Genomic DNA, 16217 nt, shown 5'->3' with positions numbered 1-16217 from the left:
TTAACTATTTCACAAATACCTGTGGCATAGTGTTGGTGGATTTAAAAAAAGCACATGCACAAGTTCTTGAAGTCTTCATATCTCCCCCATGCTAAAATATAACCCCTAAAACTCACAAACACAGCTTTGCTATGTGAACAATATAAATCACATTAAATAACAGGGGTATCTCACCTTGTGAACATGCATACATGTTATTCTTTACTCAAAATCCAAAAGAATTAGTTGATTTGATTTTCAAATAAATTTCTGAATAGTTTGCTAAGCATGAATATATCTAATAACCTTAAGATATTTTGTTAGACTTAAAATAGCATTATCTTCTCAAAGCAAAATTCTTAGAATTGAGGCAAGAAACGAAAGATCAGAAAAATCAATCTTATTTTCTACAATAAATTTTGCTTTCATGAATTCAAGCATCAATATAGAGCAAATATATTAATTAATACTATAAACACAAAAGGAGGTCATTTTAGGCGTGCTGTGTTTTCACTAAATATAATACAAAATGTATATAGAAATTATACGTGGTGTAAATATCTTAACAGGAAATAATTTGCAGTAGTAATAACTAATTTTGTAACAATAAAAAAATTCTGAAAGGCCAAACCACAGTAGTGCATTATATAAAAGAACTGTCAGACAACTGGATACCCAGAGAGAAAAAATTCTAATTGCCCTTCTAAAAATCCCTGTGGGGCACTGTTAAATATATAGAAATACTTTGTGTAACCCCTCAAAAAAACTCAGCGCTTGCATTAATTTAAGAATTTGGGAATAGAGAAACAAGTCTAGTCAGTGAACAGCCTTGATTATTTGAGTGGCTTCTTGCTATTGGTCATTATGTTAGATAGCAGGTACTTTTGGTGAAAAGAAAATTTCTATCAGCAAGCATTTAAATGGGTTTTGGCTGGCAGAATTCCCAAAGTGGCAAGGTACATTTGCATAGTATGCCTAATTATGAAGCTTATTTTTTAAACTTTCCCAAAAAAGACACAAAAAAATGAAAATCCAAAATATTATACATGACTGTCTATAAAATAATTTGTACACTATTGGTTGAGTGAACAAGAGGACATGAAAAGCTGCTGCAAGGTACAGTGAAGAAGACAGACTTTGGAGTTAACTCCCTCTCAGTTTGAATGATGAAATAACCACTTTGCTCTGGGCAACCTTGAACTCTAATGGTCTCACCCATAAGATGGGTATTTTAATCTTTACCTTATCAAATCTGACAGATTTATTAAATATGAAGTATGCAAAATGGCTGGCATTGTACCTGGTACTTAATAAGTAGGTATGTATTCTTCAAGGTAGAGAACAGCAACAGGATGATGACTTTGAAAACTAGAAGGAATATATCACTGACAGTCAAATTTTGTTTAATGCTTGTTATCCAAAATGACCCAAAAGGAGACGAATGCCTCTAGCAGGGGACCAACAGTTCCTTCCCAGGGCTGTGGTCATGCTATGGTTTGATGGCCTCTTCCATCCTGCAATATCTCTTGAGATTTTAGGTCCAGTAGGCTTGGTAGCAGTGTTACAACCATCACTACCATGTAACAGCAGCAGGAGTACATGCTTTTATATTTTCTCAGAGCAAATAATCTGTCTCCTTTTCATTTGTAATTGTTGAACAATCTTCTTAAGAGTTCACTGCCTTGCTCCTGGCTAAGCAGAGGAGCCCATAATTTCAGATTACAAATTAGAACTCTGACAGGTGGTTCCATAATAAAATATAAGTCCTGTTCCAAATGTGCACGTTTTTTCTTTCAAAACATTATTTGGAAGAGCTGGCTTTGTGGCCTCACAGAATGAGCAGGAACACAATGGGAGAGATTTTAAGACAGAGAAGAGATCCAGGCTCCCCAAAATATTTCCTCCACTGTCTTATTGGTACTAGAAAATCTTTTAACTGGCACAGAGCCTTTTATTTTATGCTTGGTACCAAGGATTAATATACAATTTTGTAAGTAACACATTGACAAGTTCAAAGCAAAATATAGGAATCTTGTTTAGAGTCCCACTGGTAGGGTGAGGAAGGACAGAAAAGACACTAAGTATGTATGGGGGGTGGGGGAGGTTGAAAATTGAAGATGGACGAGAGCGATAATGAGCAAAATAACAGAGACCAAGAAAAAAAGTCATCTCCTTCAGAGTTGTGCCTGAGATAGAAATGGTGATATGAAACTATAACCAGAGTTGATAGGGGCGGAGCAAGATGGACGAATAGGAACAGCTCCAGTCTCCAACTCCCAGCGCGAGCGACACAGAAGACCAGTGATTTCTGCATCTTCAACTGAGGTACTGGGGTCATCTCACTAGGGAGTGCCAGACAATCGGTGCTGGTCAGTTGCTGCAGCCCGACCAGCGAGAGCTGAAGCAGGGCAAGGCATCGCCTCACCTGGGAAGCACAAGGGGGGAAGGGAATCCCTTTTCCTAGCCAGGGGAACTGAGACACACAACACCTGGAAAATCGGGTAACTCCCACCCCAATACTGCGCTTTAAGCAAACGGGCACACCAGGAGAATATATCCCACACCTGGCCAGGAGGGTCCCACGCCCATGCAGCCTCCCTCATTGCTAGCACAGCAGTCTGCAATCTAACCACAAGGCAGCAGCGAGGCTGGGAAAAGGGCGCGTGCCATTGCTGAGGCTTAAGTAGGTAAACAAAGCCGCTGGGAAGCTCGAACTGGGTGGAGCTCACAGCAGCTCAAGGAAACCTGCCTGTCTCTGTAGACTCCACCTCTGGGGACAGGGCACAGTTAACAACAACAACAACAAAAGCAGCAGAAACCTCTGCAGATGCAAACGACTCTGATTGACAGCTTTGAAGAGAGCAGTGGATCTCCCAACACGGAGGTTGAAATCTGAGAACGGACAGACTGCCTGCTCAAGTGGGTCCCTGACCCCTGAGTAGCCTCACTGGGAGACATCCCCCACTAGGGGCAGTCTGACACCCCACACCTCACAGGGTGGAGTACACCACTGAGAGGAAGCTCCCAAAGTAAGAATCAGACAGGTACACTCGCTGTTCAGCAATATTCTATCTTCTGCAACCTCTGCTGCTGATACCCAGGCAAACAGGGTCTGGAGTGGACCTCAAGCAATCTCCAACAGACCTACAGCTGAGGGTCCTGACTGTTACAAGGAAAACAATCAAACAGGAAGAACACCTATACCAAAACCCCATCAGTACGTCACCATCATCGAACACCAGAGGCAGATAAAACCACAAAATGGGGAAAAAGCAGGGCAGAAAAGCTGGAAATTCAAAAAATAAGAGCGCATCTCCCCCTGCAAAGGAGCGCAGCCCATTGCCAGTAACAGATCAAAGCTGGTCAGAGAATGACTTTGACGAGATGAGAGAAGAAGGCTTCAGTCCATCAAACTTCTCAGAGCTAAAGGAGGAATTACGTACCCAGTGCAAATAAACTAAAAATCTGGAAAAAAGAGTGGAAGAATTGACAGCTAGACTAATTAATGCAGAGAAGGTCATAAATGAAATGACAAAGATGAAAACCAGGACACGAGAAATACGTGACAAATGCACAAGCTTCAGTAACTGACTCAATCAACTGGAAGAAAGAGTATCAGCGATTGAGGATCAAATGAATGAAATGAAGCGAGAAGAGAAACCAAAAGAAAAAAGAAGAAAAAGAAATGAACAAAGCCTGCAAGAAGTATGGGATTATGTAAAAAGACCAAATCTACATCTGATTGGGGTGCCTGAAAGTGAGGGGGAAAATGGAACCAAGTTGGAAAACACTCTTCAGGATATCATCCAGGAGAACTTCCCCAACCTAGTAGGGCAGGCCAACATTCAAATTCAGGAAATACAGAGAACACCACAAAGATACTCCTCGAGAAGAGCAACTCCAAGACACATAATTGTGAGATTCACCAAAGTTGAAATGAAGGAAAGAATCTTAAGGGCAGCCAGAGAGAAAGGTCGGGTTACCCACAAAGGGAAGCCCATGAGATTAACAGCAGATCTCTCGGCAGAAACTCTCCAAGCCAGAAGAGAGTGGGGGCCAATATTCAACATTCTTGAAGAAAAGAATTTTCAACCCAGAATTTCATATCCAGCCAAACTAAGTTTCATAAGTGAAGGAGAAATAAAATCCTTTACAGATAAGCAATTGCTTAGAGATTTTGTCACCACCAGGCCTGCCTTACAAGAGACCTTGAAGGAAGCCCTAAACATGGAAAGGAACAAGCTGTACCAGCCATTGCAAAAACATGCCAAAATGTAAAGACCATCAATGCTAGGAATAAACTGCATCAACTAATGAGCAAAATAACCAGTTAATATCATAATGACAGGATCACGTTCACACATAAAAATATTAACCTTAAATGTAAATGGACTAAATGCTCCAATTAAAAGAACATAGACTGGCAAACTGGATAAAGAGTCAAGACCCATCAGTCCGCTGTATTCAGGAGACCCATCTCACATGCAGAGACAAACATAGGCTCAAAATAAAGGGATGGAGGAAGATCTACCAAGCAAATGGAGAACAAAAAAAAGCAGGGGTTGCAATACTAGTCTCTGATAAAACAGACTTTAAACCATCAAAGATCAAAAGAGACAAAGAAGGACATTATATAATGGTAAAGGGATCATTTCAACAGGAAGAGCTAACTATCCTAAATATATATACACCCAATACAGGAGCACCTAGATTCATAAAGCAAGTCCTTAGAGACTTACAAAGAGACTTAGACTCCCATACAATAATAATGGGAGACTTCAACACTCCACTGTCAACATTAGACAGAACAACGAGACAGAAAGTTAACAAGGATATCCAGGAATTGAACTCATCTCTGCACCAAGTGGAACTAATAGACATCTATAGAACTCTCCACCCCAAATCAACAGAATATACATTCTTCTCAGCACCACATCACACTTATTCCAAAATTGACCACATAATTGGAAGCAAAGCACTCCTCAGCAAATGTACAAAAACAGAAATTATAACAAACTGTCTCTCAGACCACAGTGCAATCAAACTAGAACACAGGACTAAGAAACTCAATCAAAACCGCTCAACTACATGGAAACTGAACAACCTGCTCCTGAATGACTACTGGGTACATAACGAAATGAAGGCAGAAATAAAGATGTTCTTTGAAACCAATGAGAACAAAGATACAACATACCAGAATCTCTGGGACACATTTAAAGCCGTATGTAGAGGGAAATTTATAGCACTAAATGCCCACAAGAGAAAGCAGGAAAGATCTAAAATTGACACCCTAACATCACAATTAAAAGAACTAGAGAGGCAAGAGCAAACACATTCAAAAGCTAGCAGAAGGCAAGAAATACCTAAGATCAGAGCAGAACTGAAGGAGATAGAGACACAAAAAACCCTCCAAAAAATCAATGAATCCAGGAGCTGGTTTTTTGAAAAAATCAACAAAATTGACAGACCGCTAGCAAGACTAATAAAGAAGAAAAGAGAGAGGAATCAAATAGACGCAATAAAAAATGATAAAGGGGATATCACCACCGACCCCACAGAAATACAAACTACCATCAGAGAATACTATAAACACCTCTACGCAAATCAACTAGAAAATCTAGAAGAAATGGATAATTTCCTGGACACTTACACTCTTCCAAGACTAAACCAGGAAGAAGTTGAATCCCTGAATAGACCAATGGCAGACTCTGAAATTAAGGCAATAATTAATAGCCTACCAACCAACCAAAGTCCCGGACCAGATGGATTCACAGCTGAATTCTACCAGAGGTACAAGGAGGAGCTGGTACCATTCCTTCTGAAACTATTCCAGTCAATTGAAAAAGAGGGAATCCTCCCTAACTCATTTTATGAGGCCAACATCATCCTGATACCAAAGCCTGGCAGAGACACAACAAAAAAAGAGAATTTTAGACCAATATCCCTGATGAACATCGATGCAAAAATCCTCAATTAAATACTGGCAAACCGGATTCGGCAGCACATCAAAAAGCTTATCCACCATGATCAAGTGGGCTTCATCCCTGGGATGCAAGGCTGGTTCAACATTCACAAATCAATAAATGTAATCCAGCATATAAACAGAACCAAAGACAAGAACCACATGATTATCTCAATAGATGCAGAAAAGGCTTTTGACAAAATTCAACAGCCCTTCATGCTAAAAACGCTCAATAAATTCAGTACTGATGGAACGTACCTCAAAATAATAAGAGCTATTTATGAAAAACCCACAGCTAATATCATACTGAATGGGCAAAAACTGGAAAAAATCCCTTTGAAAACTGGCACAAGACAGGGATGCCCTCTCTCACCACTCCTATTCAACATAGTGTTGGAAGTTCTGGCTAGGGCAATCAGGCAAGAGAAAGAAATCAAGGGTATCCAGTTAGGAAAAGAAGAAATCAAATTGTCCCTCTTTGCAGATGACATGATTGTATATTTAGGAAATCCCATTGTCTCAGCCCAAAATCTCCTTAAGCTGATAAGCAACTTCAGCAAAGTCTCAGGATACAAAATTAATGTGCAAAAATCACAAGCATTCTTATACACCAGTAACAGACAAACAGAGAGCCAAATCATGAATGAACTTCCATTCAAAATTGCTTCCAAGAGAATAAAATACCTAGGAATCCAACTTACAAGGGATGTAAAGGAGCTCTTCAAGGAGAACTACAAACCACTGCTCAGTGAAACAAAAGGACACAAACAAATGGAAGAACTTACCATGCTCATGGATAGGAAGAATCAATATCATGAAAATGGCCATACTGCCCAAGGTTATTTATAGATTCCATGCCATCCCCATCAAGCTACCAATGACTTTCTTCACAGAATTGGAAATAACTGCTTTAAAGTTCATATGGAACCAAAAAAGAGCCCTCATTGCCAAGACAATCCTAAGTCAAAAGCACAAAGCTGAAGGTGTCACGCTACCTGACTTCAAACTATACTACAAGGCTACAGTAACCAAAACAGCATGGTACTGGTACCAAAACAGAGATATAGACCAATGGAACAGAACAGGGTCCTCAGAAATAATACCACACATCTACAGCCATCTGATCTTTGACAAACCTAAGAGAAAAAGAAATGGGGAAAGGATTCCCTATTTAATAAATGGTGCTGGGAAAATTGGCTAGCCATAAGTAGAAAGCTGAAACTGGATCCTTTCCTTACTCCTTATACGAAGATTAATTCAAGATGGATTAGAGACTTAAATGTTAGACCTAATACCATAGAAACCCTAGAAGAAAACCTAGGTAGTACCATTCAGGACGTATGCATGGGCAAGGACTTCATGTCTAAAACACCAAAAGCAATGGCAACAAAAGCCAAAATTGACAAATGGGATCTAATTAAACTAAAGAGCTTCTGCACAGCAAAAGAAACTACCATCAGAGTGAACAGGTAACCTACAGATGGGAGAAATTTTTGCAATCTACTCATCTGACAAAGGCTAATATCCAGAATCTACAAACCAGAACACAAAACTAACATATACAAAAAAACAAACAACCCCATCAAAAAGTGGGGAAAGGATATGAACAGACATTCTCAAAAGAAGACATGTATACAGCCAACAGACACATGAAGAAATGCTCATCACCACTCGCCATCAGAGAAATGCAAATGAAAACCACAATGAGATACCATCTCATACCAGTTAGAATGGCAATCATTAAAAAGTCAGGAAACAACAGGTGTTGGAGAGGATGTGGAGAAATAGGAACACTTATACACTGTTGGTGGGATTGTAAACTAGTTCAACCATTATGGAAAACAGTATGGCAATTCCTCAAGGATCTAGAACTAGATGTACCATATGACCCAGCCATCCCACTACTGGTGTATATACCCAAAGGATTATAAATCATGCTACTATAAAGACACATGCACATGCATGTTTATTGCGGCACTATTCACAATAGCCAAGACTTGGAATCAACCCAAATGTCCATCTGTGACAGACTGGATTAAGAAAATGTGGCACATATACACCATGGAATATTATGCAGCCATAAAAAAAGGACGAGTTTGCGTCCTTTGTAGGGACATGGATGCAGCTGGAAACCATCATTCTTAGCAAACTATCACAAGAAGAGAAAAACAAACACCGCATGTTCTCACTCATAGGTGGGAACTGAACAATGAGTTCACTTGGACTCGGGAAGGGGAACACAACACACTGGGGCCTATCATGGGGAGGGGGCAGGGGGAAGGGATTGCATTGGGAGTTATACCTGATATAAATGATGAATTGATGGGTGCTGACGAGTTGATGGGTGTAGCACACCAACATGGCACAAGTATACATATGTAACAAGCCTGCACGTTATGCATGTACCCTAGAACTTAAAGTATAATAAAAACAAAAACAAAAACAAAAAACAAAACAAAACAAAACAAAAAAAAAAAAGAAAAGAAAAAGAAATAGCAGTTTCAATATTCCAAAGAACTCATGCAAGCATTTAATGAAACCACAGGTGGGTATGAGACATACAGTTATCTTTAAAATTCCTTTTAGATCAAGGTGGTATGAGTGTGATTGTCAGTACTCCTGCAAAATCCAATTTATAAGTCAGCCCTCTGTCCTCAGCCTGCATGATCTTTGGGGTGTTTAGGGTGACCAACCATCCTGATTTTCTCAGTATAGAAGATACCTGGGATCTAGGACTTCAATGCTAAAACTGGAAAAGTCCTGGACACAACACGATGGTTGGTCACCTTTGTTTTCGCAGAGTTCTGTTCTTTACCCAGCCCTTTGTGGGACCAGACAGATAAGGAAGTGAGCCCCGTGGTAAACAATCCCATGTTGGCCAGGTCAGCTGTGGCTCAATCAAGCAGAGGGTATGAGAAAGAGATGGCCTTGCTCCAGACCCAGAGTCTTCTGAAGTCCTCTGGGAACTTGGGAACCAGCGTTTGTCTGGGAAAATTAGGGGCCAAGATCCTGTGCCTCCCACCTGTGCATGGGTACAGCCATCAGCTCTGGTAATTCAGGGGCGAACCAGGAGATGAATCAGGACACAAATGTTTAAATACTCAGGATTACTCAATCCACCCAAAAACAATCTCACTGGCTCATCAGCAACATGGAAAACAAGGCAACCCTGGAGGACACGAAGGATCTTTTAGAGCCACACCTGCCAAGATGCTGTTGCTTTGGACCACTATCACCATCTCAGATTCCCTACTTTACATAGGACTACCATAAGCTATGCCTAGTTCTTTGCTATAAGTCTAATTAAATCTTGTTTTATATCTTTTATGTGTCTCTATTATACAGCAGCATCTGGATAATAAAGGAGAGAAATAAAAAAAAAAAAAGAAAGAAAGAAACTATAACCAGAGTTGTTAACTAGGAAACTTATAAAAATCTTAATTGAAAGATGATCAGTAATACGCAGTATGACACTATTTATACAAAACACATACACATAAAACAACACTATACATTTTCTCTATCCAGGCATAACTTATCTATATATCTGTCTGTCTGTCCATCCATCCATCCATCCATCCATCCATCCATCCATCCAGGCAAACCTCAGAAATAGTTTGAGTTTGGTTTCAGACCACAGCAATAAATCAAGTACCAAAATAAAGTGAATCACACAAATTTTGTGGTTTTCTGGTGCATATAAAAGTTACATTTACACTATAGTGTAGTCTATTAAGTATGCAATGGCATTATGTCTAAAAAATAATGTACTTGCCTTAAGGAAAAAATACTTTATGGCTGAAAAATACTAATAATCATCTGAGGCTTCATCAAGTTCTAATCTTTTTTGCTGGGGGAGGGTCTTGCCTCCATGTTGATGGCTGCTGACTGATAAGGTTGGTGGCTACTGGAAGCTTCGGATGGTTGTGGCAATTTCTTAAAATAGGAAAACAATGAAGTTTGCTGTACCAGTTGGCTCTTCCTTTCATGAGATTTCTTTGTGGCATGTGATGCTGTTTGATAGCATGTTACCTACAGTGGAAGTTCTTTCAAAATTGGAGTCAATCCTCTTAACTATAATAATTTAATATTCTAAATCCTTTGTTGTCATTTCAACAATGTCCATAGCATCTTCACCAGGAGTGGATTACATCTAAAAAAAACTACTTGTTTGCTCATCCATGAGAAGCCACTCCTCATTCATTCAAGTTTTATCATGAGATTTATGGTAACTCAGACACATGTTCAGGCTCCACTGCTAATTCTAATTCTTTTGCTATTTTCACCATATCTGCAGTTAGTTCCTTCATTGAAGTCTTGAATGCCTCAAAGTCATCCATGAGGGTTAGAACCAACATTTTCCAAACTCTTGTTAATGTTGATATTTTGATCTCCTTCCATGAATCATAAATGTTCTCAATGGCATCTAGAATAGTGAATCCTTTCCAGAGGTTTTCAGTTTACTTTGCCCAGATCTATCAGATGAATCACTATGGCAACGATTGCCTTACAAAATGTGTTTCTTAAATAAGATATGAAAGTCTAACTCCTTAATCCTTGGGCAGGAGAATGAATGCTGTGTTAGTGGGCATGAAAACAACATTAATCTCCTTGCATATCTCCATCAGAGCTCTTGGGTGACTATGTGCATTGTCAATGAGCAGCAATGTTTTGAAAGGAATCTTTTTCTGAGCAGAAAGTCTCATCAGTGGGCTTCAAATATCCAGTAAATCATGCTATAAATAGATACGCTATCACATCCAAGCTTTGTTGTTACATTTTTACAGCACAGGCAGAGTTGCTTTAGCATAATTCTTAAGGCCCCTAGGACCTTCAGAACAGTCAGTGAGCACTGGCTTTAACTTAAAAGTCACTAGTTGCATTTGCCCCTAACATAAGGGTCAATCTTTCATTTGAAGTTTTGAAGCCAGGCATTGACTTCTCCTCTCTAGCTATGAAAGTCCTAGATGGCATCTTCTTCCACTAGAGGGCTATTTCATCGACACTGAATATCTGTTGTTTCTTGTAGCTACCTTCATCGATGATCTTAGCTAGATCTTCTTGATGACCTGCTGCAGCTTCTCCATCAGCACTTGCTGCTTCACTTTCCACTTTTATGTTATGGAGATGGCTGCTTTCCTTGTACCTCATGAACCAACCTCTGCTAGCTTCTAACTTTTCTTCTGTAGTTTCCTCAACTGTGTCAGCCTTCACAGAATTGAAGAGAGTTAGGCCCTTGCTTTGGATTAGGTTTTGGCTTAAGGCAGCGTTGTGACTGGTTCAATCTTCTATCTAGAGTACTCAAACTTTCTCCATATCAGCAATAAGGCTGTTTTGCTTTCTTATCATACATGCGTTCACTGGAGTAGCATTTTTAATTCCCATCAATAATTTTTCCTTTGCATTTACAAATTGGTTACTGAGTGCAAGCCAGCCTCCACTATGTCTTTCTTACTAAGCTCAATCACTTCTAGCTTTTGATTTAAAGTGAGTGATATGTGACTCTTCCTTTCACTTGAACACTAAAGGCCATTGTAGGATTATTAATTGACCTAATTTCAACATTGTTATGTCTCAGGGAATAAAGAGGGCTGAGGAGAGGGAGGAAGATGGAGGAATTGCTAGTTGTGGAACAGTCAGAACACATTCAACACTGATCACTTAAGTTCACCGTCTTATGTGGGTGCAGTTCATGGCATTTCAAAACAATTACAATAGTAACATCAAAGATCAGTAATCACAGATCACCACAACAGATATAATACTAAAAGCATTTGTTGAAATATTGCAAGAATTACCAAAATGTGACACAGAGATACAAAGTGAGCACATGTTGTTGGAAAAATGGCTATGATAGATTTTCTCAGTGTACAGTTGCCACAAACCTTTCATTTGTAAGACACGGTATCTGTCAAGCACAATAAAGCAAAGTGCAATAAAATAAGATGTGTCTGTATACATATACACACCAAACAGATGTCTGGAGGATACATACTAAGTTGATAACAATGTTTGTTCGTTTGTTTTTTCCGGAGAAAAGGGTAGATTTGGGCATAGATCAACTTACTATCTTTGAAGGAGAGGTAGTCATTTATTTCTATGTAATATACTTTAATAAATAAATTTTTTAAAACCTTTGTGTCAACCCAACTATTTGAAAATCTATGATTTTAGGCTGGGCATGGTGGCTGAAGCCTGTAATCCCAGCATTTTGGGAGGCCGAGGTGGATGGATCAGTTGAAGTCAGGAGTTCAGGACCAGCCTGGCCAATATGGCGAAACCCCGTCTTTACTAAAAATACAAAAATTTGCTGGGCATGGTGGCAGGTACCTGTAGTCCCAGCTACTCGAGAGGCTGAGGCAGGAGAATCACTTGAACTTGGGAGGCAGAGGTTGCAGTGAGCCCAGATCAAGCCACTATACTCTAGCCTTAGCAACAGAGCAAGACTCCATCTCAAAAGAGGAGGAAAAAAAAAACAAAAAGAGAAAATCTCTGACTTGGTATTGCAATATGCAAAATATTATGCAATAAGTCTAAACAAAGCCCTTCCTTTAATATTCTTTAATGAATTTTTATTTGGCACCAGCTGATTCATATAATCATCAAAGACTGTATCTTATAATTTTTGCAGGTGAATATAAAGCTGGAGGTATTATCATTGAGCCTAACTCTCTGGTTTGGAACCCATAAACCCTAATAAATATACCTCCCAAGTTTACAATAGAAGTGAGTATATTCTACCTTACTCCATTTCCATCCCAACTTCCCTACTTTGTAAACTTTCAGAACTGACTTATGGAGATTGATAACAGCCAGATATCAAACCATAGACAAAAAAAAAAAAAAAAAAAAGCCAAATTATACCAATTTCTATCAAATTATATCAAAGTCAATTTCTAAATTCCATGTTTGGATGCCAAGTATAGAAGCATAAGATGAAGCACCATTGTAACTGCCATAGAAGATTTGCCTGGGATATAAGCACTCAGAGGAAGCTTAGTCATTGGATATAACAAGAGAAGAATGCTCAAGGCTGCATTTGTAGAAGTAATTAAAATGGTTTATTATTATTTTCCTGATTCTATGGGGACGAACTACTTCATTTATATTTTTAAAACATTTTTAGCCTCTGGGGAAATTAATGTATTATCTTGCTAAAACAGGACAGCTATTTTTTTGTTAATGCTGATTTCTTCAGCCTTATAACATTTAGAGTTTCTATTACAAAAGAAACCTCTGAACATGAATATATTTTTATATAGTTGGACCCAGCATCTATGAGGAAAATATAAGAGAACAATAGCATTATATTTTGAAAGAGATGAACTAGCATAAGTTTGAATGACAAACCAAGACTATCTAAATCTATATCCTTTTTAAAAAGATACACCAATGCAAGCAGGATGAAAAACTTATGAGCTGTACTTTTTCTTTTAAAATTATTCTCTTTCAAGGAGAAATTCATGGACAGAGGGACTTCATATGAAACCTGACAAACACCCAATAAAATAATTACACAATATGGATTGGAAAAAAAAATGTAAAAGGTGATCCTAAAGAGAATCTTAACATTGAGAGGTATGAGGACACTATCTTTCAATAATTTTATTAACAATTACATAAATGGAAAAGAATAGACTACATCCAGTTTGAAAGACTGCATGTAGTTAGCTTTTGTTAAGATCTATGATAAAATATTTAAAAACCAATCAAATTTAGAAAAATTTGTCAAGGCACAATTGTATAAAATGTGGTCAGTTAAAATCAATTTTAGGTTTTTAGGAGAATTCTCAGCAATAAAAAAGCTATTTTTATAAAAATGAAGAGACAGGGTCATGGCAGAGACTCCCAAAGTAAAATGTATGTAATTCAGAGAATTACAAATTGATGGATTAAACTACACAGATTTGATCACTAGATGGTCTGGAACTTTGGTATTAACCATTAATTAACTGTGAGATCTTGGGTAAGTTGTTTAACCTTTGAGCTTCAGTTTCTTCATTTATAAGATGGGTGTAATAATGCCCAGGTGTATATTGTTGCAAAGATTGGCAATAATGCTGCCTGGCACAGAGCAGGGGCTCAGTCAATGGTAGTTTTTCATGAATCTGTCAAGTACAGACAGAGGAAATGAAGTCAGCAGAGAAGTGAAGCTCACTCAGCTGATCAGTACCAGAACAGTCCTGTCTTCCACAGCTGCTGGTTCCCAATTCAGTGAGATTTCCTCAGTGATTTTCTTACCCAAACTAACAAGAACAGAATATGTAATAATATAATAACAAAAACATGTAACACTACCAAACTACTTAAAAATAAATTACAAGTAAGGGTTTGGTTCAGGTGTTATAAAAAGTTTACGGCCGGGAGTGGTGGCTCACGCCTGTAATCCCAGCACTTTGGGAGGCCGAGGTGGGCAAATCACGAGGTCAGGGGATCGAGACCATCCTGGCTAACACAGTGAAATCCCGTCCCTACTAAAAATACAAAAAAAATTAGCCAGGCCTGGTGGCGGGCGCCTGTAGTCGTCCCAGCTACTCAGGAGGCTGAGGCAGGAGAATGGTGTGAACCCGGGAGGCGGAGCTTGCAGTGAGCAGAGATCAGGCCACTGCACTCCAGCCTGGGCAACAGAGCGAGGCTCCGTCTCAAAAAAAAAAAAAAAAAAAAAAAAATCCTACTCAATTTTAAGTTCCTGACAGTCTTAACTAAAACACTAAAAGAAATTGTCATATTGCCTTAAGTAGGTATTCTTTCTAACTTGTAAGACTTCATCAGAAAGCCCATTTTTTCCATACAGTGTAATTTATACATGAACAGTTTAATAAGACCTTTTTGAAGAGTAAATTTATCAAAAAATAAACTTCACATTGATTTATACATAGTTTTATGTTCTTTACAACAGTATGGCACACTACATAAAAAATTAATGATTTTATATACATGTGAAATTAGAAATAACAAGTCATTAATTATTATGATTTACCATCTACTGCTGGGCAGAAACTTCCCATGGTTGTGGTGATTTTTTGTTGTTGTTGTTTTGTTTTCAAAATTTACATGAGATGCTTGTCAATTCGTTTTGCTTTGTTTCAAATAATGTGCACACTTAAATGTATTCTCCTCCAGTTTCATCTGATTTTATGTCTCAAAATTGCTGACTCACTGCAGTTGCAGAGAGGCAGAATAATTTAGATGCAGGAGAGGGAATGCTTTGATACCCTTAACTTAGCTTATCCCTCATATATAAGACCAAAAGCAATTTAGCACCCAAACACTTGTTATCAGCCTTCTCCCTATCTTTCAGACCCCTTTTCTGGCTAAGAAGCCTTTAAAATACATTCCTAAGATATGAATGATTATGTCCTTACTTGGCCTCATTTTTCCAATGGCTTCATTGTAAAAATATGCAAAATTAGCTTTTTACTTCTCTGTAATCTATTTGTGACCTTCAAATTCCTTTTTCTTCCAACAGTTCTACATAGCGTAACTCATATTTCACTTAAATAAATAATCTAAATGAAATTAAAGCATACAGAAGTCATACAGTCAAAAATATCACAAAAAGAGATCTTGCCTTGATGGGTTACCATTCTTAAATACAGTGGTATAAAATTACAGAAGCACACAATGTCATTTTCTTAGACTTCTACTGTTCATTAAAAGCTATTAACAGGCCAGGCACAGTGGCTCACACTTGTAATCCCAGCACTTTGGAAGGCCAAGGCCGGTGGATCACCTGAGGTCAGGAGTTCAAGACCAGCCTGGCCAACATGGTGAAACTTCCGTCTCTACTAAAAATACAACAACAACAACAAAAATCGCCAGGCATGGTGGTGGGCACCTGTAACATGGGAGGTTGAGGCAGGAGAATTGCCTGAACCCGGGAGGCGGAGGTTGCAGTGAGCTGAGATCGTGCCATCTCACACACACACACACATACACACACACACACAAAGCTATTAACATTTTTTGTCAAACAAAAATTAGACTATTAAAAGAACAAATACTCTCCATGAAAAATCCTAATAGAATAAAAATTAAACTCTAAAATTTTATTAGATATTTAAAAATGTGACACTATTGACAGAAAACACTTGATTACCCTTTCAAAACATCCCTCTTTCTTACACTCAGATAAACTCAAATATTAGTGAGTTTGACATCAGTCATTTTTTAAAACATAAAATGTACTTTATATTTAGAGAAATCCAACAGACTTCACAAGTTATTCCTCCGTTTCACCCGACTGCTAAGTAAAACACCAAAAGCAATGGCAACA

At 38.5% G+C, this 16217-nt stretch overlaps 1 protein-coding gene across 1 annotated transcript in view; it reads right to left on the bottom strand.

Annotated features, from left to right (window-relative positions):
- Nucleotides 1-16217, bottom strand: part of GPR158 (G protein-coupled receptor 158) — a 456409-nt gene that overhangs the window by 143163 nt on the left and 297029 nt on the right. The gene's annotated exons all lie outside the window — the stretch shown is intronic.

Source organism: Trachypithecus francoisi, unplaced genomic scaffold, assembly GCF_009764315.1.
Source record: "Trachypithecus francoisi isolate TF-2019V2 unplaced genomic scaffold, Tfra_2.0 Lachesis_group9, whole genome shotgun sequence".
NCBI classification, from domain to species: domain Eukaryota; kingdom Metazoa; phylum Chordata; class Mammalia; order Primates; family Cercopithecidae; genus Trachypithecus; species Trachypithecus francoisi.
The sequence above is the reverse complement of the archived record's forward strand: the minus strand, read 5'-3'. Positions and strand labels throughout refer to the sequence as shown.